Source organism: Phodopus roborovskii, unplaced genomic scaffold (genome assembly GCF_943737965.1).
Source record: "Phodopus roborovskii unplaced genomic scaffold, PHOROB, whole genome shotgun sequence".
Lineage (NCBI taxonomy): Eukaryota > Metazoa > Chordata > Mammalia > Rodentia > Cricetidae > Phodopus > Phodopus roborovskii.
This window is the reverse complement of record NW_026126407.1, coordinates 6,730,383-6,755,796: the sequence shown is the minus strand read 5'-3', so window position 1 is coordinate 6,755,796 and position 25,414 is coordinate 6,730,383. Positions and strand designations below refer to the sequence as shown.

Below are 25,414 nucleotides of genomic sequence, written 5' to 3'. Positions count from 1 at the left end.
GGAATCCTTAGCAACGGGCCCTGACATCTATCTGCTGTTACTATGATATGGGAAACAGGATGATAGCTACAGGATAAGGTGAGCATAGACAGCAACATCCCCACCTGTCAGGCTGTGCTGGGAGGAAGGAAGACTCAGACAGGAGGCTTGGAGGCCTCCCAGGCCCATCCTGAACCCAGAGCATGGCTCACTGAGAAGCCTCTTGGAATGACATGAGGATTCAAGATGAGCTAAGAGTCCTGGGGAAGCCCATGTCTGACACTCATTCCTAAACATCGCCCTGTTATTATGCCTCCTGCCAGATCTGCCTGCCTGGGGAAACTCCTGCTTCCTCCTGGCCCCAGGTGCCCACCCCTCTTTTTGCCAACACTATAACAGTGCTTCCTAATCAGACTTCAGGCTCCTGGGATTCACACTCTAGCCCTTCCTGTGGAACCAGAGATCTACCTTAGCAGCATAGGTCAGTGAGCTCAAAAAATGTCTGTGGCTTTGCACTACCACAGGGCAAAACACCCAAGCTGCACCCAAGGGGCCAAAACACCCAGGGGCCTCCGTTGGTGTGTGTGTGTGTGTGTGTGTGTGTGTGTGTGTGTGTGTGTGTGTGTGTGTGTGTGTGTGTGTGTAGGCTGCCTGGCTTGTACAGCATTCAACTTTACCTGCTCATCAGCCTTCACCTGGGATACTCTCTTCCTATTGTCTTTCTACAGATACCAGCTCCATCTTCTCTGTAGCTTCTCTCTCTAGCCAACATTTGGACTGACCCTGCCTTGCTTCTGTATGCCCCAGGTTCCTTGTCTCTGCTGTCCCCGTGAAGACAACTCTGAAGATGTCCTCAGTGTTCCTGGACTAGTACAGTGCCTGAACATGCTGAGAGTTTGGCACACCTTCAAAGAACCAATACACTACAGCCCACAAAGCAGGGCCTGGCCAGCCACCTCGCCTCCAATCCATTCATCTGGTGCCCTCAGCCATGCGTAGACCCAGCTCTGGGTGGGTCTCCTTCCTGTCTTGCCTCTGGCCACGTGGCAAGGTGGTTCACACCCACTAGAAACCCAGAAGGGACCTGGATGCTTGAGGAACGGTCCATTCAGGTTCAAGGTCAGTTAACATCAAAAATGACAGATGACAGAAAGGACCTGGATGCTTGAGGAACGGTCCATTCAGGTTCAAGGTCAGTTAACATCAAAAATGACAGATGACACAGCAAGGTTAGCTGCAGACGAGGAACCAAACAGCAGGCAGAGAATGTGTGATATGATACGGAACACGCACTGTTAAAGTGGCAGGCTGCCATTTGGAAGTATTAACATTTCTTTCAATCTAATGAAGAAAAGCCAGAGTTTATAAAGAGAAGGACACTTGTTGTTATTGCTTTATTTTGCCCTTCCTACTTCTTTCTTTGAGACAAGGTCTCTCTCTGTAGCCCAGGCTACAACACAAGCTGGCTTCAAACCCAGGGCAATCCTCCTGACTCAGTCTCCCAAATACTGGGATTATAGGCATGAGCCACTAGTCCTAGCTTTAAAAAAAGGAAAAGGTTTTAATGGGCTGGTAAAATGGCTCAGGGGGTAAAGGTGCTTGCAGCTAAGTCTGAGGACCAGATTCTGATCCTCAACCCCACATGGATGACGAGAAAACCAGTTCCTTCACGTTTCCCTATGACTTCCACATAGATACTTTCAGATGTGTGCCCATCATATACACTGATGTGATAACACGCACCTTTGATGCCAGGACCCAGGAGGCAGAGGCAGGAAGGTTTTCATGGATTCATGGACAGCCTGGTCTACACAGTGAATTCCAGGCCCGCCAATGCTACATGGTGAGACACTGTCTCAACGAATTGGAGGCGAGTGGAGGGCTTAAAAATTTTAATACACTTAAGCACAGATGTGGAGAGAGAGGAGAGAGGTGACATGTAAAAGAGTGACAGCAGGAGCCCTGGACATGGCACAGGTTTCTCGGGAGAGTGAGGAACTTAGCTCTCCAGTCACCTTCAGAGGAAAACAGATGAGAGCCCCCTACCTATCCCTGAGGACCCTGCTCAGTTCCTTCCAGGCAGGCTCCCTGTACCCACGGCTGTGGCAGGGCTCTTACACCTGTGCCCTGATACACACATCTCTACTTAGCCACAAAGCAAAGGGCCCAAGCAAGAACAGCACAAGGTCCCACTGCAGCACTGGCCCAGCAGACACACTTGCTGGGTGCCTGGCGGCTCTCCTCCGTAACCCTGCAGGCCTCCCACGTGTACTCACAAGACACCGTAATATAACCGCAGCGGCGCCTTCTATTTAATCCTTAGACCCTTTAAGGAGCTAGGATGTCCAGGCCAGTGACCCCCCCCCAAACTCCTGCCCGCCTTTTTGTCTAACTTGAAACAAGCACTTTACATCTTCCCCAGGTGAAAAGCTTCCACCTCAAATGAGATGCAGAATATCTTCCTGCTTTCAAGCCACAAGCTCTGCCCACGCGTCCCCAGAGGCGCAGCTCGATTTTGTCATTTCTAAAAAGCCTGGCACAGGGCAGGTAGGAACACTCGGATCATGAGAATCACAAGGTAACCACACTCCTTGGGCAAGCATCACCCGTGAAGGCGCAGGAGGGAGGCCGTGCAGGCTGGCACAAACCACCTTGTAGGCCCAGAGCCTGCTGGCACCAGGCCATAGCTGTGTCCTAGGGGTGCCACCACAAAGTTGCTAGAGCAAGTCTGAAAGCAGGGGATGGGCAGCGCTGAGTGTTGTCCAAGGTGTCCCTCAACTGCTCACCGCTGGAGCCTGCTACTCTTCAGCATTCCCAAGCCTGAAGCTGCAGCCCTGAGCTCTGTCTGCCTGTCTGCTTTCACGCGGCTGTCCTCTTTCTCCTCTCTGCCTCTCCCCACTCCTCCCCTGCTCTCCCTCCCCAGTGCTGAGCTGAGAATACAGTGCTGCCACTGAGCTAACACAACCCCAACCTCAGTCTGACTTTTCCCCTTTTTCTTTTGTACTGAGGACTGAACCTGGGACTCTTTAAGCTATATTCCCAGCCTGTGTTCTTTGTTTTTGAGGCAGGAGCTTGCATATAGCTTGCATATAGCTCAGGCTAGCCCAGAACTTGCTATATAGCTCAGACTAGCCTGGAACTTATATTCCTCCTCCCTAGCCTCCTGAGTACTGGAATTAAGTGTGTTGGGATCATATGACATCCCACCCCAGAAGGCTTTCAATCTAATAGTTACATCTGGAATGACCCTATTTCCAAGTAAAAGCTGAGGCACCGAGAGGTAAGGGCATCAATATATCCTTTTGAGGGATACAGTTCAACCCACAACACATTAGGATAACAGAGTCAATCTTGTCATGGGGGTGGGAACAATAGGCACCATGGGTCAATTTGACTATGTGCGTTAATTGATAAGGAGTTCTACAGTGCTCCATTCCCAGATTTCCTGAAGTACTAAGGACCAAGAAAGGCTCCAACTTCTGGAACAAAGAGGTCACAGTGGACACACACACACAAAAAAGGATTCCATGCTGGGTGCAGTAGTGTGCACTCGGGAGAAGTGCACACAGTAGCACTGTCTCTAAAAAAGTCAGATGGGGAGGGGCAAAGGAGGGAGCTTGAAACACCCCCTTTGGGTCATTGCGCCCCCTGAGGGTTAAAGAAGGGATCTGTGAACTTAAATTAGGGGGGGGGAATCCCTGTTTTTTGGTTTTTTTTTTAATTTTTCATTAATCTACAACTGAATGTTCCATTTCCTTTCATTACAAATACAGCTAGCACATCATGGTCACATTTGTGGTGTCGTAATCACAATATCAGATATTTTCCCAACACAGTATAGAACTGCACATCTCAAAATGCACTCTCCTTTCTACTTTAAAAGACAGCAGTGGGGGCCTGGAGGAAGGCTGTGAGTGCCTGCTGCATAAGCACAAGACCCTGAATTCCTATCTCCAGCACCCACACAAAAAGCAGGGTGTGGACAGCCAGTTGTGGTGGCGCATGCCTTTAATCCCAGCACTTGGAGGCAGAGACAGGCGGATCTCTGCGAGTTCGAGACCTGCCTGGTCTACAAATCGAGTTCCAGGACAGCCAGGGCTGTTACACAGAGAAACTGGCTTGAAAAACAAAACGAACATATAATGGCAGAGTGTGGCATCAAGTAGCAAGCAAATCTATAGCCTCAGTGCTGGGAGAATGGACCAGACTGGCAGATCCCCAGGGCACACTGGATGCCCAGCCTGTACTGCCTTAAAAAATAGGGCAATGAATTGTGGGCTCTGCAGGCACAGACACACATAACATACATATGTATATGCATACATACACACTATCTTAGTGGTTTGAACCCACCCCAAAGCTCTTCCCCTCATGAATCAGCAAAGCAGCTCATGGAACACTACAACACGGCTTTCAACCCCACACTGACCACCGTAAATGAACACAGCTACTTTCCCTCAATTATCCTGTTTGCATTTAAGCCATTATTTTAGTCAGGTGCAGTGACATTCCTGAATCCCAGCATTCCATACTTTTCCTTATGATAAAAGCACAGATAAACCTGTTTATACACAGACAGTCTACATGATGGGTTAGTGAGTTCCGGCACTTGCTGCCAAGCCTGATAGCCTGGTTCGATCGCTGGGATTTACACGATGCAGGGAGAAGACAGACTTCTCTGAAGGTTGTCCTATGAAGTACACATGTTCTGTGACCATGAACTAAGTGAACAAATGTAATTAAAAAACCCCAGTAAACAAAATAAAAACATTACTTAACCAGACTGTCAAAAAGTACATACATATGGGGATAGAAATGAAAGCAGTTTTTGGCTCAACAGTTATGGAATAACATCACACTGTCCGGGAAAGGCAACATCTGCCCAGAGCACACTAGGTCTTCCCAGGGGCCTCCAAAACTGGCTTGAGACATGCACTAAAGAGTATTGATGCTGTGTCTGTCTCTGTTATCTGTCTGTGTGTATGTCTCTGTCTGTCTGTCTGTCTCTGACTCTGTGTCTCTGTCATCTCTCTCACTCTGTCTCAAGTTTTACCCTGTAATCTACATGAATCTGTAACTCACTCTATAACCAGGGTTGGCCTGGACTTCTCTACAGCACTACTGTTCATTCTGAGTGCTAAGGTTGCAGGCCCGAGCTGTCACACCTGGAGCTTTCTATCCAGAAATACAACCTGTTTCCATTATGTGACTTATGGGACCTGGAAAGCCCAGGCCAACACAATTTCTGCAAAGGAAATATGATTTTAGTTCCCACCTAGGTACTGCTTATTGAAGGATCTGGACAAAACTCAGCCAGAGACAGAAAGGAGCTCCTCTCTCCTTACCTGCCAGGTAGAGGCCTGATTCTCAGTTCCGTGGTGGGTGATCCTCTGAGTCCCTGGAGTAGTCTCCGTCACCCCTGCCTCTCCTGGCTAGAAAGCAGCTCTCAGGTCGTCCTCAGCCCCACCAGGAACGTCTCCATCCTTCTTCCGCCCAAGCTCCTGGCTGGCTGTTTGCTTAAAGCCAGCCGCCAAGGCAACCCTCAGCTGACCTAGCCTGCTATCTGTGAGCCAGCTGTCCCCTCTTGTTCCTGGAAACACAAACAGACGTTTCTCTGTTCCAACTCCAAGGTTAAGTGCCATGCTGCTGAGGGGCCAGCTGCCCACTTCTCCACAGGCTACTTAGGACCCCAAGTAAACAAAGATGCCCACATGACATCCCTAGTGCCAACTGCCCATGATTCATGCAACAGTGGGGGCTACCCCAGACTAGGACTTGGTACAGAGGAGATGAGTAGAGGGAGGGTCCAAACAAAACCAGAGGCACCTAGCCAGGCATCTTCATGGTTTTTAAGATGTTCCCACAAATTGAAAATCACATGTACATGTGTTCAACATGACCCTGAGCTATCAAGAAAGAAAGGCAAAGCAGCCAGATTCACAGGTGCTGCCTGCCCAGTGGGCATTTGCCACAGGCTGATATCAGGCACTCACAACAAGTCCATGGGGATGATAAGACCACTATTCTCTTACAGAGACAAAGGAACCAATCCCAGAGAGCTGCAGCCACCATCTGGTGCCCATAGCTACAAGGGCCCTAATTTGATCTGAGCTGGGCTGAGCCCTGGGGCTTCCCCCCACTTTCCTGCCTCCAGGAAGACCTGGCTGCTGGCAGATGGTGCCTCACAAAGGTAATAAACCAGAGGTAGGTGGGGAAGTTGTCAAGTACCTGCCAAACACTCTGCCAGGGCTCTCAGAACCTGAGTGGGGCAGGAAGTGGCCAAAGGCCAGAGCACACTGAAGGGGGTTACTGAGGAGGTTAGGCTGTCTCAGCTTGCAAAGAGTAGGCAGTGGCTTGAATGAGAGGTGTCAGACAGGCAGCGGGGACCTTTGCTAGCTTGCTGCAATGCTACAGTTGTCTCTCTTGGGCTCAGAAATAAGTCTCTGAGAGGGCTACTACTTCTCCAGACCTTGATCAATCTATTATCTATGCAACCTTGGAAACACCACACACATACACACATACACACACACCCCCACACCGCTCAGCATTTTAGGATCAAGTCCAGTGTCCTCACCTGGGAGTTCATGGCCATCCCGCGGGCTGCACCTCCCTGCCATGTGTATCTACAGACAGGGACAGCTGGTGTCATGCCTCCCGCTACTCTATACCCACTGCCTCATTTGTGACAAGGACAGCATAAGCAACAGCAGAAAAGACAACTGAACTTTACGAGAACAAAAAACCTAAGCAACAATATCAAGAATGTGATACGAGAACTCGCAGAATGGGAGAAAATATCTGCAAACCGTAGAGGTGAGGCCAGCCCTGCTGAGCCTCTGACCACTGCCTGAGGCTCCAGAGCATGGCCTGGGCTCTCAGCTCCCAGTGGCCAGTTTGGAGGCCTTCCCCTTCCAGTTTTGGGAATGTCCCAGAGAGGGCCATTTCCATATATCCTGGAAGAGGAATCAGCTGAAGGGACAGGTCACATGACCTTCCTAAAAGAGACAAGTGTTATAATATGAGGCCACATCAAAAGCCAATCCCCTGGAGCTGGAAGACATGACGCAGCTGAGGTGCACTGCTCTTACAGAGGACCTGAGTTCAGTCCCTAGACCCAAGCCGCTCACAACTTCCTGTTAATTCCAGCTGCAACTGCATGCACGTGCATACTCTCCACCCCCACATATATACATATAATTTAAAAACTAAATCGTTAAAAACAAACAAACAAACAAACAGGTGGGCGTGGGGATTCAGGTGTAATCCAACAAGCACTCAAGAAGCCAAGGTGACAGAGCTGAAAATTCTAGGTCGGCCTAGGCCAGGTAGTGAGAGCCTAACCCAAAACAAGACAGAATAGGACAGACCAAAAAAAAAAAACTACACCCGTCTCCAAAGGTGCAGGCCTTGAAACATCTAGAGCTGGTTCTTGACCTGTGAGTCGAGACCCCTTTGGGGGCTGTGTGACCCTTTCACTGGGGTCCCATATCACATACACTTGATTTATAACAGTAGCAAAATTACAGTTATGAAGTAGCAATGAAAATAATTTTATGGTTGGGGGTCACCACAACATGAGAAACTGAATTAAAGAGCCACAATATTAAGAAGATTGATGATCACCGCTCTATATTGTTGAGTTAAGTTACAGCAATGGTCAAAATATTAAATGCTCAGAGGGTACGGTACTTGTAAAGCAAGCCTAGCAACATGAGTTCAATCCCCAGAACTTACACAAAGGGAGGGAGAATTGATGCCACAAAGTTGACCTCTGACCTCCACATTTGCATTCGCGTGCGCGCACACACACACGCACATACGCACACACACACACACACGCACACGCACACTAGATGATTAAGGGATGGCGAGATGGTTCTGCACATAAAGTTCCAACTGACAAGCCTGGCAACCTGAGTTGGATTCCTGGACCCACATGGTAAAAGCTGAGAACCAGCTCCCAAGTTTGTCCTCTGAACTCCACACACACGGTATGCACTACCCTCCTTACTCCAAGAATAAATAAATGCAATTGAGTTTTCAAATTATTTTTTTGTTTTTTGAGACATGATTTCAAAAAACAGACAGCCCTGACTGTCCTGGAACTCAAGTTGTAGGCCAACCAGGCTGACCATGAACTCAGAGATCCACCTGCCACTGCCTCCTGAGTGCTGGGATTAAAGGCGTGCAATACCACACCTGGCCATAATTTAATTTTTTAAATAAAAAAAGCTGTGTGAAAGACAAACAACATGAAAAACATTCAAAAAACACATCTTAGGGAATTATGAATCACAACAAGGATACTACTACTCATCTATTTGAACAGCCAAATCCCAAATCTGACATCAAATACTAGTGAGATTGAGCAACCAGAACTATCCTGTAAAGTGGGGTACATAACCTTTAGCACAGCTCCAGTGACAGACCTAACTGGGGTGGTGAGGGAAGGAAGACAGAGATACACACAGTGATAGAAAGCCAGGGTCAGGCTACTTAGACTTCACTCGGGCCTTCCTCTGCTTCCCGAAGGTACATACCCTGCCTACAGGGCAAATATTCCCTGAACCCACAGACAACATCAAACACTTCCTGATCCCCCCCCCCCCGTGATGCCTGAATCCACAGACAGAGTCAAACTCTATATATGTTGTTTTCATTCCTATACAGACAAAACTATGATAATTAAGTTTAGTAAAAGATTAATTAACAACAAACCAGGTGTGGTAGCTTGTATCTATAATCCTAGCACCTGGGAGACTAAACTAGGAGGATCGATCATTGGGAGTTCAAGGCCAGTCTGGACTACATTCATAGTAAAACCAGGTCCCAGAACAACAATATTGCTAATAAGTACAGCTCTGGGCTGGGGAGGTGGATCAGTAGTAGTGTTTGCTATGCATGTCTGAGGACTGGAATTCGGATTCTGAGAATCCATGTGAAAAGCTAGTTGGGCATGGTAACCATCTGTCAGTTAGCCCAGTTCTTAGATGCCAAGGATGAGTCCACTTGGAGGCAAGCTGGACTGGCAAGCTCTTGGTTCATCAAGAGACTGCCTCAGTAAATGCAAAGTGTCTGAATGTCGACTTGTGGCCTCCGCATGCACGCTACACATCACACGCACTTCTTAAAAAAATAGCCTGGGCAGACACAGCCAACACTTCCTTTTCCTAGAAGCCACCGAAATGGCTGAAGTGGAGCAGAAGAAGAATCGGACCTTCCGCAAGTTCACCTACAGCGGCGTGGACCTGAACCAACCGCTGGACATGTCCTATGAGCAGCCGATGCAGCTGTACAGCGCCGACAGAGGCAACACCTAATCCATGGCTGAAGCAGCACTTCCTACTCAGGCGCCTGAGAAAGGCCGAGCAGAAGGCGCCGCCGCCCACGGAGAATCCCGAGGTGAAGACCCACCTGAGGAACATGATCATCCTGCCCGAGATGGCAGGCAGCATGGAGGGCGTGTACAATGGCAAGACCTTCAGCCAGGTGGAGATCAAGCCAGAGATGATCGGCCACTACCTGGGCGAGTTGTCTGTTACCTACAAGCCGGTGAAGCAAGGCCGGCCTGGCATCGGTGCCACCCATTCCTCCCGGTTCATCCCCCTCAAATAACTAACCATGTATAGTCAAAAACAAAACAAAACCAACAACAACAAAACCCCAAAAAACAAAAAACAACAAAACAAGACAAAAAAACAAACAAAACTCCACAAAACCAACGCCTGAAGAGATTGCCCAGTGTTTACCGGAGGGTTCCAGGGGACCCAACGTCAGTTCCCAGCACTCACATCGCTGAGCTCACCACTGCCCGTAGCCCCCTCTCCAGATGTGACAGCTCCTCCTAGATTTCATAGGCACCTACACACGTGTCATACATAAACACAAATAAAAATAAATCTTAAGATATTTTAAAGTAGAATTATAACAATAAACTGTAGTAAAGGGTATGTGAATACCTCCCCCACTTTTCACCATTGAGAACTTAAAATGTTCAAATGAGACTCTGAGCAGAGCACCAGATTACAGTTTTACTGTACTTTGTGGTGTTTACACAAGAAAATAGAAAAGTTACGCCCACATCCCACTGATACACACACATATATAGAAACTTTACTCATAATTTGAAAACAACCGAAATAGCCTTCAATGGGTAAACAAAGCATGGCACAGCCAGCCCTCCAGTGAGATGTAAGTAGGAAGAGTGGACCACACTGCTGTGTCTGGCTGACGCATGCCTGATGCATCTCCTGTCCAGGGATGGGAAAAATCAGATTTCTTCATCCAGTCAGGCCACTCTGAAGGTAAGGCACTGAGGGACGACTTAGAACATTACACTCTGTGCTGATTTCATCTTATTTCACTAACTGGACAACAAAGGAACCACAATTCAACTGTGTATAAAGCAGGAACAAGGGAATTCCGAACATCTTCCCTCCCAAATGGGGAGCATTAAACCTAAGTAACAAATTAGCCCTCTGTACCAATCAGCTATGCATCATTGTAAGGGATGTTTTCATAATTTTTCAAAGCACAGTTATGTGTCTCAGTGGTAGAGCACTTGTTTGGTATGTGATGGTCCAGGGTTCAATCCTCAGAACACACACACACACACACACACACACACACACACACACACACACACACACAAAGCAGTGAGTGGCTCACCAGCACCATATAAACCCAGCCTGTTAGAGCATTCCTGTAGCCCCACCCAGAACCCAGAACTTGGGAGGTAGAGGCATAAAGATCAGAAATTCAAGGTCATCATCAGCTATATAAAGTAAGTTTGGGGTCAGCCTGGGGGTAGAAGGATGAGAGGAAGAAAAAATGGGCGGGGGAGGGAGCAGACAACCAAACTCTCTGTTCTGTCTTATGTACACACACACACACACCCCACTCTAAATAACTGTTACTCTTACTCTAGCTGTCTATAACTGCAGGGTGTTTCTTTTTTCCCTCATCACCTTGAAGTAACACATTTAACTGCTAGGCTCCGGCCATAAGTAGCCTGAGGCGACCACTGCCTTAGGTGGGCATCTATGGCTGTGAGAAAGTGATGAAAGGGCTTATTTGGCTTACACCCAGGCCATGGTCCATTGAGGGAAGCTGAGGCAGGAACTCAAGGCAGGAACTGATGCAGAGGACATGAAGGAACGCTGCTGGCTGGCTTGCTCCACCTCACATCCTCAGCCTGCTTTCTTGTAGTACCCAGGAACACCTGCTCATGAGTGGCCCCACCCACAGTGGCCTGGACCCTCCCACTCTAGCATTAATCAAGAAAATGGGCCACAGACTTGCCCGAGGCAGCCAGATGGGGAGTATTTTCTTAACTGAGCTTCCTCTTCTCAGATAGCTCTCATTTGTGTGTACATGGCAAAAAGCTAACCAGGACACCTGTGAAAATTGTCCCCTACTTCCCCCTGAAAACCCCACAAAATCATGAGCTATTCACTTTAAGAACACCTGTGAGGCCAGATGTGGAGGAGCAATCATTTAATTCCAGCATTTGGGATTAAGAGGCAGGCAGATCTCTAAGTTCAAGGCCAGCGTGGTCTACAGAGTGAGTACCAGGACAACCAGGACTCCACAGTGTAACTCTGTCTTGAAAAACCACACACATGCACGTGCGCGCACACACACACACACACACACACACACACACAAATACCTGGGCCATCCAAAACCCAGAACATACATACCTGAAAAGCCACCTAAGCAAAAGATGTCACTCCACAGAAGCACCCCAGACCATTCCAGAGAAGCCATGTGCCCAAGTTGGACACAGGGGCTGGACAATGGGTCAGCAGCCCCCTCCCATGTCTGCTTCACAGGCTTGCAAAGGCAGCAGCTTGATGTCAGGGTTTGGATGCATGCAGACTTTCTGGCTCAGCATCTCGAGGAGACAAAGCCAGGGGCTGCACTTCTATAGTCACAGAGCTCCAGGAAGAATTGGCATCCATGAGCACCCTGTCACACAGAGTGAACCTCACTGAAAAGACACACTGTCCCAAACCAAAGGAGGAGCCAACACAACAAAAGCTATCCCAGGAACAACAGAAGAAACGATTCAGCATAAAATACATGTAAATAAAGTTTTTTGTTTGTTTAAAAAGGTTCATGCTGGGTATGGTGGCCTACACTTGTGTTCTGGGCACTTGGGAGGCAAAGGTGGGTGGATCTCTATGATTTTGAGGCCAGCCTGGACTACATAGTGAGTTCTAGGTCAGCCAGGGCTACATAGTGAGACCCTGTCTCAAAAAAGAAAAAGAAAGAAAAGTTCATGGTGAGCAGAGGCAGCCTAAGTTACCCATTAAGTTCCATGCCAGTCTGGGCAGCTTCAAGATACCCAGCCTCAAAATAAAAGGGGTGGGGGGGACAGTAAGGATAAGGCTCAGTGATAGAGGGCTTGATTGCATGAACAACACCCTGGGTTCAAGCACCAGCCCTGCAAACAAAAGAAAGCCCCTCCCCCCAAAAAGAATGTGGCATGGGTAGAATACTTGCCTAGCATGTTCAAGGCCAGGAGTTCAAGTCTAAAAGCACATACAAACAAGGATTTCATCTGGGCATCATGTCATGGCAATCAAACTTTCCCAGATGTGTTTCATCTGGGCCCTCAAAGATTAAGGACAAGCTGTCCCTGCTGTTCTTTCCTCCCTGCCATCCTCGACCTTCAGACATGCCAGTTACTGTCCCCATAGAATGTGGGAGGGCCACCGCACTGAACCCACCTCTTTGAAAGTCCAGAGTATCATTTCCCCAAATTTTTAGCCTTTTGTTCTTTAGTCTTCATCCTACAGCATCCTAGAGAAGTAGCAAGCCATTTACCCCATATTACATGTGGTCCTTTCTCTAGGGTAGGTTCCTTTTGGGGGAGGGGCCCTCAGCTTGTTTCTGAGTCACAGGCTCCTCTTTCCATGAACTTTCAGTCCTTCCAAGAGGCCTTACTTTTGGCAGGCTGATGGGTCAGAACCTACAGGCTCCTGGATCAGAATCTCCTGGTTCCTGCCTTGCTTTTGGCACAAGCTTTTCCCTAGGAGGTTTGTCACACAGCAAATCGCATACCCAGCATTAGGAAATGAATGCCATTACTTTGCTGGGTAGGCTCATGCTAGTGTGTGCCAACTGATGACCCAATTAAGCTTTACTTTTAATTTACAAGGTCCATCCACACCTTATGTCTTCCAGTAGATAGGAGCCTCAGAACTGACAAAATGCTTGTGAAACCTTAGTGCTATAACATATTTGTAACTCCTTGTGAGCCCCTCCCCAAAACATATCTAAAAAGACAGGCTGGGTGGCGTGGTCTCTGATGCAGCTTTTGAAAAATATGAGATGATCACCATCTTAAATTTATTCCGTTTCACTTCATTTCTGGAAGTGTATTTTTTTAACAATACAGCACATATCAATGTGCAAATCACACAGTCAGGCATGGTGGCATATGACTGTAATCCCAGCACTCAGGAGGCAGAGACAGGAAGATCACAAATTCAGGGCCAGCCTGGGATACCTAGCAACTTCCAGACCAGCTTGGGCTACATGAAATCTTTCTCAAAAAAAGAAAATAAACTTCAAACTTTTCTGATTAAAAAACTCTTTTTTCCCTGCCCCACACGCAAAAACAAACCCACTGCAATCTTCCCAGAATGACTGTCCTGTCTGTCATCAACACACCTCCACATTGTCACCACATTCTGAGAATGTTTATGGTGATGGCCAATAGGCCCTCCTTATTCTTGATGAGGAATACTTTGTGTCTTTATTTCTCTAATGTCCGCTGGGTCCCCACCATGTCCTCCCTAGGGATTCAGAGATGCATTTGTTTACTTGTTAATTTCCACAAGGTCCCAGGGAGGAAGGTCACCTCTACAGTGTGTGTCTGCTGTGGACACTCAATATGCATTGCAGGGAGCATGGTATGCATCTGGTATGAACCAGACAGTTATGTGAATAAATGCTGGGACTCGGAACAGGGAAGGCCCAAAGACTGCCCATCCTGCCCAGCAGCCCCAGGATCTACAGAGAAGGAGGGGGAGGGCTGTCCTGAAGTGCAGGAGCCTGGCAGGCATCAGGCAGTGGGCTGACTTTCCTGAGAGTGTCCTCCCAGAGGTGCCAGGGAAGAAGACTGCTGGAGGCCTCCTGATCGCTGAGCCAGAAAGGAAAGCAGAGAGCCAGACTGGAGGGCAGGAAGGAAACCTGTTGGACCGGGGAGTGACTGAACCGGCCTGAGTTCACAGGGCTCCTAGCACCAACTCAGGGCAGAGCAGGGGCCCCAGAGAGCTATGAAAATAGCAAGGGCACCCTGATTCTCAAGCTTCCCCAGAAGTAAGGCTGCTTAGAGAGGATGTCACTTGTCACTCAACATCCAGGCCTGGGGGGGGGGGGTGGCTAAGTGATCACAAAACATCCCCAAGAGCAAATGTCTACACAGGCAGTTTTCAACCTGTAGGTCATGAACCCTTTGGGGGTTGCATATCAGATAATTATATTACGATTCATTACAGTAGCAAAATTACAGTTATGGAGTAGCAATGGAATAGTGTATGGTTGGGGATCACCACAACATGAAGGCGGCTGAGACCCACTGCTCCAGACCAATCCCCTTAGATGCTGAAATTATTTTACAGATCCAAAGAATGCAAAGAGAAAATGAAAAGAATGCTTTTCCCACCCCGAGGAATCCACTCCCCAAAACATCTTCCAGCAAAATGAATGGTCAGGCCTGCACAGACCCCAGGCTTAAGCCAACATCTGTCTCCCTTATATCTCAGCCCTCTGTTGAATCAGCCCTCCAAATGCTGCTGCCCAGGACTGAGCACCTGCCCTTCCCAGCCCTGCGCCCTGCAGGGACAGCCCCCACATTCACTGAGGAGCACAATGATTTGTGTTCCCAGGTAGAAGATTCACCTGTGATTTGGCTGCTAGGAGCAACACAGGCAGGCAGACTGGAATGGATCCCTACAGCCCACCTACTGTATCACCAGGACTAGGCAGGACCCCGCTTGCTGCCTGGCACTGAGAAGGCCCACGAAGGAAAAGACTGAATGCCTGGGGTTGTAAACAGAAATGGGACAGTAATAAACAAATTAGAGGTGACCGGGGTGCACACAGGGCCTGCTGATGAATGAAACCCTGACCCTGGGCTGTCGGCCAGGGCCGTCTGAACCAAACCCAGGCAGGAAACTGCACACTTCCTGGTCTAGCCGCAGAAGAGCTTCCTTCAGCTCACCCCACCTACTTCCCTTACAGCAATCCAGAACATTCTGTGCTAGGCCAGGAGGCACCAGGGGCAGTTGCTGGGCCCCTCCTCCCTATCCTTCTCCCAGAACATCCAGAACAGGACATCCCAGACAGCCCCCAGCTCCAGGCCACCCTCCTCAGCTTCTGATCTACCACCACACTGAGCAGCCTTTGTCACCCTGGCTGGTGACATCTGCCTTTGGACCCAGGCTGTTCTCATCCGCCTCAGACCTGACTCTTTCTGATACATGGGCTGCAAGCCAAAGTCAGCAGGTGATGAGCTATGGGACTATGGCCTGGTGTGACCTCAGCCTGGTCACCCTGACTGCGAGTCCTGTACTCATCCCAGAAGAGACTCTTCAAGGGCAAGCATGAGCCACTCTTTCCTCCAAACTCCTTCACCAGCTCCCGAGCCTCCTGAAGTCTGCACACTGAGACTGGTGGTTCTTTATGATACGGTCGGTCCAGTTCTCCCTCCAGTCCCTGCAGGTCTTATCCATTACAGTTCAAATGGACTACACCATGAATCCAGTCTCCCTCTCCGCTGCAGCTCCATCTCAATGGTCCTGCCCCTGCTGGGGCCCACCTCAGTCTTTCACCAGCCCTTTCCTTTTCGCTGCATTCTAGAAGGCTGCTCCCAAGCTCAGCGGGCTGGGAGACTATTCTTCACTTCGTATTTTCCTTTATTAATTCATGCTTTTACTCAAGTTTGTTTTCAAAGGAGGCTTTCCATATTTACCGTAGGAAACACATCATTTGCATAAAGAGAGGCTAATGGGGGGATTTCTAATATACCTTAAAATACAAGGTCCTGGGTTAAAATTTCAGCATGGTAAAGCAAACAACCAGAGTAGCAAATCTATCGGCAGAATGCTTTAAAAGCCCATCTCTCTGGCACTTGAAGAGCTACACATATTCTAAGAAACACAGCTTTTCTCTGTGTATTTACTTTAGTCTCCGGGATCCTTGGGATTTTTCCCTGTCTCGTGGTTATCTGGGTGATTTTTTTTTTTTTTCAGTTTTATGCTCACAAGTGAACACCAGGCACAGACATCCTATTCCATCTCTCTCCTACACAGAGCTAGGCTTGTCAGAAGTATGCATCCAGCAGAGGAGTGTGACTTGCCGGCTGTCTAGCCCCATTCTCTGCTTGGTCCACCTGCTGTCCAACTTTCCACCAAAACCCAGAAGCCATTGCCCAAGAACCTGTCTTGTCCTTGGTGGACAGTAGTATGAAGGATGGTATAGACAGTATGCAGGCAGCGTCTGAGGCGGAGACTCCCGGCTGTGCTTTCTTTCCACTTCAAGCAAGTCTCTATGAACAATTTACCGAACACTTTCCCAGCATAGTGCACCCTTCCCCACAGCAAAGTCTGGAAAAGCCCCTGCAGGCACTAACCAGGCAAGACATACAAAAATTCCTTCCTGGGTCCTCAGAGTCCCAGAGCGAGAAGTACCTACCAGGAAGCAAAGGGCCCAGGCGAGAAGATTACACAGAGCCCCAGCAGAAGGAGGGCCTCCCTCCCTCCGGTGGTTGTCAAGGGCGACCCAGGTGCTGTACATCAACATTTGAACCACTCTGACTTAACTCAATAAGTAACAGCTCTGGTAGAAGGCCCAGCTGGAGCCAAACTCAGGCCTGGATTCTCTCCCTAGTGCAGGGAAGCTGGGCTGTGCATCCCACCAGGACTGTACCAAAGACCAAGACCCACAGTGACAGCAGCAGGCAGACAATTACAGGGTGTTTCCCATCCAAAGCAGGGCCCCGGTTGGGGGAAGGTTTACATCCTCTGGGGGATGTGTTTTCAGTCTGGACTCAAACAAATTGCAAAAAATGTCATTTTTTGAAATGGACTCTTGTTGTATAATCCAGGCTGGCCTTGAACCCAAGTCCTACTGCTTCAACCTTCCAAGCAATTGGAGTTATAAGCATGTCCCACATGCCAGCACTGAAGGGCTTGTTTGTCTGTTATTGTTAGAAAGGGCATAGATTCTAAACATTTCTCAAAAGTATTATCAGTTACGGTGGGACCTAAGCTGTGAGCATCACAGAGCCTCCCAGTCTCCAGTGGGTGGGGTCTCTGACTGTGATTTCTTGGGAAGAAGGTAAACTGAAGCCCTCATAATTTGACCAGTGCTATAGAAGGTCAGCCTCCCAAAGGCAGCCAGCAGAATAAAATGGCAATAGGACAGGTCTGGCGAAGAGAGAGCGTGGTCCAGTCAGATTCTGCATTAGAGGATGGAGGATGACAAAGGGCTCACTATTGACCTTTTCATAGCACAAACAATCTAGTAAAGGAAGAAAATGTTTTGATGGTAAAAGCACAGCGTCCTTATCCCCATGGAGATAAAAACAAATGTTGAGAAGAGAGACCAGGGCTACTCAAATGGGGTTCCAAGGAGCCCGAGGATGCTGATATGATTCAGGGATGCTGTGGTAGGCGGGAGAGGAATGGGCAGATTTCCAGCCCAACCAGAGAGCCATGTGTGGTGATACATGACTTAATACCAGCACTTGGGGGGGGGGGGGCGAAGTGGGAAGATTCTTGTGAGTTTGAGGCCAGCCTGATATGTACATTGAGTTTCCAGGCTGCATGGTAAGACCTTGTGTAAAAAACAAAACAAAGTAAAAACCAACCTCAGCCAGTACAACTCAGCCTTCCAGGTAAGACTCCATTTGAAGAAAAAGAGTCTGCAGTTTAGGATGTGATACATTTCAATGGGTTGGGATACAGCTCAGCAGCAGAGCCCTTCCCTAGTATGCAAAGACCCCAAGTTCCATCCCCAGCACAGAGAAACAAAAAAGAGGGAGGCAGTTTTGCTTGGCAGGCTGTGGGTTAAGAAGCTGGGCTAGGAAGGCAACCTCATGATGCTTATATGTAGGGCTTTTCCAGAGAGCTTAGATCATGGGGGTTCTGACTTACTGAGGGACTAATCCCTCCAAAGATTCAAAACCGGAAGGCATTAGAGTGAGCTGCTAAGTGGGAGGTGGGGCCTCACTAGAGGAAGAAGGCCCACAGGTTATGTCCTGGGGGATACATCTTGCCCTGGTCCCTTCCTGCATTGCCTTCCCCTCTCTATGCTGCCCACCAAGAAGTACTGCCATGTACTTCCACTGCCATGATGTTCCATCTATGGGGCCAAAGAACGGTGTGCTGAACTCTCTGAAACCGTGAACTCAGATAAACAAATCCCCCCTTTAAGTTGTTTTTCTTGGGTATTTGTTATAGCAGCAAGAGAAAATCAACTAACACTAAAATGGAGAGAGACAAACAAAAACTCAGTGAAGCACCTCGAGGGGGAGGGCGGAAGAAGGGAAGAAGTGGGGTAGAGGCCCCACCACAGTGATACCTGGAAGCAGTGGTAGGCATGTACTGAGCTCAGAAGTCATATGGGGGTGCCGTCCTTGTCAGGGCCCAGCCTGGCTGCTCTATCCCCTGCAAGGCCACCCACCAGTTGGGCCTGCTCACAAGCCACAAGTGACACCAACATCTGCTCAAGATCTGAGCCAAGATGAGCGTCCCAATGAGACTAATCCCAGCAAGGAGAGGTTCCAGAGGACACGTGGTGCTTGGGGCCAGTATCCTAGGACACAAGCATGTCAGGCAAAAGCTGCCCCACTTCCACCCCACCCCTGCACAGAGCTGCTTATTGCACATGATATTTCCATGCAAGGGAAGTAGATAGGAAAGCTAGGAGTACGGGAAGATGGGAAGCCTCCAAGAGAAGTCGACGATGCCCCTTACAGGAAGGTGTGAAGAGTGCTAGTATCACACTCTGTGTGAACCAGAACTGTGGGGATGCCACCACATTGCTAAGCAGCCTTAATCCTGCAGCACCAAGGTCCAGACAGCTATGCATTTTGGGCTGCAAAGACAATTCTACCTTTAGCAAAGCAAAGGCCAGCCTCTGCTGGCCTTATGTGATGGGCATCCATCTTGCCTGTCTAGTTTCCTTCTTCAGGGTTATGTAATCATGTCATCCTTTTGGAAAAGATAAACTGGCTCATGCTTCTTCCTTCTGAAGGGTGGACATGACTGAGGACCTATTAAAATATCCACCATCTTCCTCCCGTTGCTGGAGAGTGACTAGCTCAGGCCTGGGCATGTGAACCAGGTATGTCTTCCCTGGGTTACTGAGAAATATACCTTTTATGACAGTGAGCTCTGGTAATAGCCTCATGGGAAGTGAACAGTGGGTGGAGTGTGGGACATAAACGGTGCGGTGCCAACGGTGCTGGCGTGGGAAATCCTGCAGCCACCTTGCCACCTCTCAGAAACAGCCAGCCTGGAAATGATGCTTAGGGGAGCCAACAAATAGAGGTAAATATTCCTGAGGATACTGTTAGTCACTGAATGTGGCCAACCCTGACCCACTTTTATGGTTCTCAAGTTGCCAGGCTCATGGGGTCCCATTTTTTGCTTTAGGTAGTTTCAACTGGGTCCTTATTTGCAATCATGAACTCTGAGAAAAATCACCTATGCAGAACTGAGGAGGCGGTAGAACACACGTGCATGCTAAATTGATTCAGTCCAAGGGAGAGCCGTCTTCTCCTGCAGCTAACTGTCCTTTGAGACCTGGCTCAGCAGCACTCTGGCCCAGAGGGTCAGGGCAGAGACTACCTTCCTTCCGATCTCCAGTGTCCTTTCCTTGGCTGACTTTACTCTTCTGCTGTAGCCATGGGGTCCAAAAGGAGCCTTTGCTCCATGTGCTTTCTTTGTGGTCCCTGGGTGGTGCGTCTGTCACCTTGTGTGATCTACTCTCTTCAAATTATACCTGACTGTCTCCAATGATCCCCCAGAGAGATCTTGTCCCAGCCCATCCCAGACCTGGCCCATCTCCCAGCTTGTACACTGAGACTGTGTCATCTACCTTTGACCATCCCTGGTCTTCTAGATGCATCCAGAATGATCTTGAGAAAGAAGGAGCCTGGCCCACATGAACACCCCTTAGCAGAGTCCTGAGGGTTCCTGGTTTAACACACTGGGGCCAGGATCTGTCAGGCCCAGAATCAGAGCACCAGTCTCTGTCAACACTGCCTCCTCACCCTCTAAACAGAAAGGCAAATGCTAAATTACTTAATCTACGAATGTGCAAAGTTTGCAAGAAGGAGGCAAAGATGATAAACGACAATTCACATAGGAAAAATGAGTAATTTGATAATTAATATACATAGCAAATGAAGGTGCTAACTTAGTGACTGAGACATTTTAAAAAGCTCAGGAGATGCCTGGGAAGATGGCTCAGCGAGTGAAAATCACTTACCATGCAAGCCTGAGGACCTGAGTTTGAATCCTCAGAACCCACATAAAGGGCAGAAAAGCAGAGAAATCATCTATAATTCCAGAGCTCCTAAGGGGAAATGGGAGGCAGAGACAGGAGAATCCCTATATCGAAGTTACTTATCTCAATGCTGCAACAAAACTCCTGTTTGAATGAGACTGGCCCCCAAAGGCTCGCATGTTTGAATGCTTGGTTCCCATTTGGTGGGAGTAGGAGGTGTGGCCTTATTGGAGGGATATGTCCCTGGGAAGTGGGCTTTGATGGTTCAAAAACCCCCAGTTTCCCAGTTTAGCTCTGGGCCTCCTACTTGTAGGTAAGGATGTGAGTTCTCAGCTACTGCTCCAGCACCATGCCTGCCTGCCTCCTGCCAGGCTCTCTGCCATGATGGTTGTAACTTACCCTCTGAAACTGTAAGCCAATAAACTTTTTCTTCTGTAAGTTACCTTGGTCACAGTGTCTTATCATAGGAAAGGAAGACCCTAAAACACTGACAAGAAGCAACATATAAAAGGAAGAGTTTATTTTGGCTCACAGTTCAAGGGTCCAGTCCATCATGGTGGAGGATTGATGGCAAGAGCTGGAGGCAGCTGGTCACATGGCATCTACAGTCAGGAGGTGGAGGAAGATGACTGCTAATGCTCAGTTCACTTTGTTTTCTTTACACAGCCCAGGACCCAAGCCCAGGGAATGGTGCTGTTCATATTTGGGTGGGTTTTCCTACCTCAACTAAGCTAATCTATATAATCTCTCATATGCATGGCCAGAAACTAATATAATCTAAATGATCCCTCCCAAGTATGCCTGAAGACATATCTCCTCAGGGATTCCAAATCCTGTCAGGTTGACAATTAGTACTCAACATCAACCCAGGAAACTCACAGGTCATCTAACATATGTACCAAGACACTCTAGCCTAGAGTAGTAAGTGGAAAAACAACAGACCATGTCTCAAACAAAGAGGAAGGTGAGTGGGAACTGATACTCAAGGCTGGTACCTCTGAGCTCCACATGCATGCCACAGCACACCTACACCCACATTCATACACACAAATGAGTGTGCACACACACAACAGCTCAAGATAACTGAGTGTGGTGGAGCACGTCTGCAACCCCAACACCAGCAGGGTAGAGGCATGATGACCAGGTGCTCAAGGTCAGGCTTTGCTACACAGTGAGTTCAAAGCCAGTCTGGGCTACATGAGACCTTGTCACGAGAGAAAGGAAGGGACAGAGGACGAGGGAGAGGGAAAAGGAAAGAAAAAAGGGGAGAGAAGAAAAGGAAAGCAAAATCTTATAGGAGGGAAATAAGGAAAATGGTCACAACTGCAAATTAAAAGAAACCTCAATGAATACATGTTACAACACAGGTTTTAAACAAAAACGCGTTTGTTTGTTTGTTTGTTTTCTGTGAGTTAGCTGTAGGAAGTCCTCCTTAAGGGTTAATCTGGGTCCATGGGAGAGCAGATGGCAATGGCAGGACTAGAGCCTGCTTGCTGTGGGTGGGTGCAGCGGGATCAGGATGCATTTTGCTGGGGTAAGGTCTTTGTCACTCCTAAGCCTGTTTCCCAGCTCTTTCCCATCATACCCAAAGAGCACCCCACAATTTAAGGTGGCTCTCCACTCAGCACCCCCACATCAGTCCCCAGATACTGCCAGCATCCCTTATACTGGAAGACAAAGTGGGTGTCATACCATGTAGATTCTAAGTAGTAATGTCTGGCTGGAGTATTACGTTTTGAAGAGCAATGAGGCATCCTTATCTCAGAGTGAAAGTGATCAATTAGTGATGTCTACTGAGGGTGCAGAAGGAGAGCATCTGCATTACATACACTTTCCATATGTTTTCTACCATACATGTTCCTCCTCACTGAAGCTCCAACAGGTGACCACCCAAGTGAGACATTTCTTTCAGATCTAACGTGCTTGGTGTCCTCTTCACACAGCGCATGAACCATGCCGTGGATACTTCCTTCCTGCCTTGATTACACATCAGAGTTAAAAGTCTGATTCAAATGTAGTAAAATGTATTGAACTCTGTGGCCTGAATATATATTCTAAGTCTCCCCCTGGTTGTAACATTTCGGTCAACCTATATTTTTTTTCTGATCTTGCTTTTATGGGCTTCTATTTAATTACATATACTCATATAAACAGATAACATAAATAAATGTATGTCTGTACACATACTATTGTCCATATACATGTCTGGTACCCTACTTTATCTTTTTATTACAAATACATATTTTGTACATTTACTTCATACGACATGTGGAGAAACATTCTCTAGGAATCATCAATTTATATGTGCAACATGATGGAGTACTGAGTGGATAGATAAGTATATAGATGGATAACAGAGAGGAAAACAACAAAGTAGAGGGAAGGCACAGTCTCTGCCTGAAGGTGTAGGGGTAGTCAGGCCCTGGGAGGAACAGGGTACCAGCGATCAGAAGCCAGGCTATTCACCAAAGATCTTTTCAGCTAACTCTACTGGGAAGGGGAAAATGACCCACCCGTCCCTGCCCAGCCACCCTGCGGTTTTATCAATTACTAGATGCCTCTAACACAGCCTGTCCCACTCCTTCCGCTCAGCAGCAACAAATTAAATGCAGAGGTTAGTGGCTGCATGTGTCCATACAGATTCCGTGCACAGGGCTGGCAATTAGTATTGGAGGCAACATTCTAGAAAGACAACAGCATCAGGCCATGAATAATGAGACAGCAAACTGCACGGCTTCCTTACAAATGCCGCAGGAATTCTAAGCGAGAGGGCCCCTCACAGCCTGCTTCTGCATTCAGACTGCCCCGCCCCCCCCCATCCCTCTCTGATGTCTGAGAGCAGTGGCGACTAGAGGACTTCTACACTTTGCTTCTCCCAGCAAGAGAGGAAACCTCGGCCAAGATCAATCATACTGCTTAGGAGCTGAGATGCGGCCCCCAGCACGCAGGGCCTGGGCCCGGCAGCCCCTGACCCCAGTGTACCCACAGAAAGGGTGGCACAGCATGCAAGCCCCTGTGGGCCAGAGGAAGAAGGGTGAGCTGGGGCACCAAACAGCAGGGCAGTGTGGGCAGGTGCTCCTCCCAGACTTCACAGCCAGTTCCTACCCCTCCAGCCCCCCAGTTATAAGCCTATTTATTCCAAGATCACCAGGGCTCTGCATATCAAAAAGGAGACAATGGCCTGACTGAGGGCCTTTTCAACAAGTTTTTCAGGGGGGCACAGCTCAGGCCTTTCTTTTCAGGTTGCAAAGGTAGCTGACATTCTAGAATCTTAACCTGCCCAGTTAAGGTTGAAAAGGGGGAGGATGAGAGATGAAAGGCTGCTTCTGCAAATGAACTCAAGTAACAGAGCCTTGTGTAGTTAGGCTCTCAGGCAGACTGGCTGGAATGCTGAGCTTATCAAATAGGGGTGAGGGAGACCCTTTTAAAATAAGGTAACCTGGCATCAGTCTGATGGCCTAGCCACCACCAAGCATGGCTTCAGAAGCTCTGAGTTAACACTGTGACCAGCCTCCTCAGGCCTACCCAAGCTAAGTTAGCACATCTAAGTCCCTCCCTTAATAACCTGAGAAATTGGGGGATGATGGTGAGGGTTGGGGTATAGCTCAGTGGTAGAGTACATGCTGAGCAAGCAGGAAGCTCCAGGTTAGATCTCCAGCAGCAAAAGCAGGGGGCTGGGGGAATGGGTTGAGACTGAACCATGTGTCCAGATATGAGAAACAGAGTCACAGAATAAGAGAACAGGGAGCCAGTCCTGAGACGGAAGCAGACACCAGGCTTCCTTCTAGAACATGAGCCCCATTCAGTCTCCCAGTATCTGGGTGGGGAAACATCCTCAGCTTTTGTGAGCTGCTCCAATGTCTGGATAGTGAAGTCTTCTTTCTGTTCAGTCATCACCATTTGCAACCAGTCCAGGTCAGCCACAGGTACCCAGCAGCCTGCTTCATACAACACACATTTCCCTGCTCTCCCTGCAACCCTGCGCAAAGAAGACCTGGGCATGCTCAGACCAGCACCAGGGGAAGCAAAGATTTTGTGCACCAGGCAGGCTGTCAGGTCTGTCTCCATCTATCAGGGTGACCTTGAACACCAGACCTTTTGAAAGGCAGTTCCTTGCGCATGGGCTATAGCAGCTACCTCCCCAGATCCTCCATGCAACACCATGACAGGTCATCCTAGCTCCTATCACAGGGAGCTTCTCAAAAGGCCAGTCCGGCTTGAAATCACTCCATCGGTTTCCTATTGCTTTTGTATAAACCCAAAACTTTCCTACCTACCTGGAGCCGGCTATGTCCTTTAATGACACACTCTTCCCTCAGGCCTGCAGGAACCCTGATGGCAATCTCTTTCACCTGATTATCTCTGTTAAAAAAACAAAAATGTCTGTTGTTGTTAGCACCATTATGGAGATACAATTCACAAATCATAAAACTCTCCCTTTTAAGTTCACAGCCCAGTGGGTTTCTGCAGTCAGAGCTGTGCAACCATCACCAGAGTTGGATTTCAGGACATTTTCAATGCCCCAGAAAAAAAGCATTAGCAGTCACTCCAGTCTCTCTCCTCAGCCCCTGGAAAAGACTGATCTACTTTCTGTCTTGCGGATTTGCACATTCTGGGTGCTGCATATAAATGGAGTCATACAATACATGACCTTTGTATTCACTATTTCATTTTTTCCCTGTTCTAATCTTTATTACTTCTCTCTTTTGCTTGCTTTGGGGTTAGTTTTCTGCCCCTTTGCTGGTTTTTAACAGTACAAGATTATTGACCTAAGGCCTTTCTCCCTTTTTTAATATAGACATCCACAATTATATATTCTGTAAGATTTAAAGATTTCTTTTATTTTTAATTATCCTTATGTGTATGTGTATCTGTGAGTGCAGGTGCTCACGAAGGCATCTGA

The 25,414-nt window shown here is 48.2% G+C and overlaps 1 protein-coding gene and 1 pseudogene across 1 annotated transcript in view; one reads left to right on the top strand and one right to left on the bottom strand.

The window, feature by feature from the left end:
* Window positions 1–16,755, bottom strand: part of Rph3al (rabphilin 3A like (without C2 domains)) — a 101,133-nt gene extending 84,378 nt beyond the window's left edge. Inside the window, 1 exon segment of the mRNA XM_051179982.1 lies at window positions 16,690–16,755. The gene's annotated coding sequence lies outside the window, so the exon portion shown is untranslated.
* On the top strand, window positions 9,168–9,597 carry LOC127218903 (40S ribosomal protein S15-like; annotated as a pseudogene).
* Window positions 16,756–25,414: the final 8,659 nt, after the last annotated feature.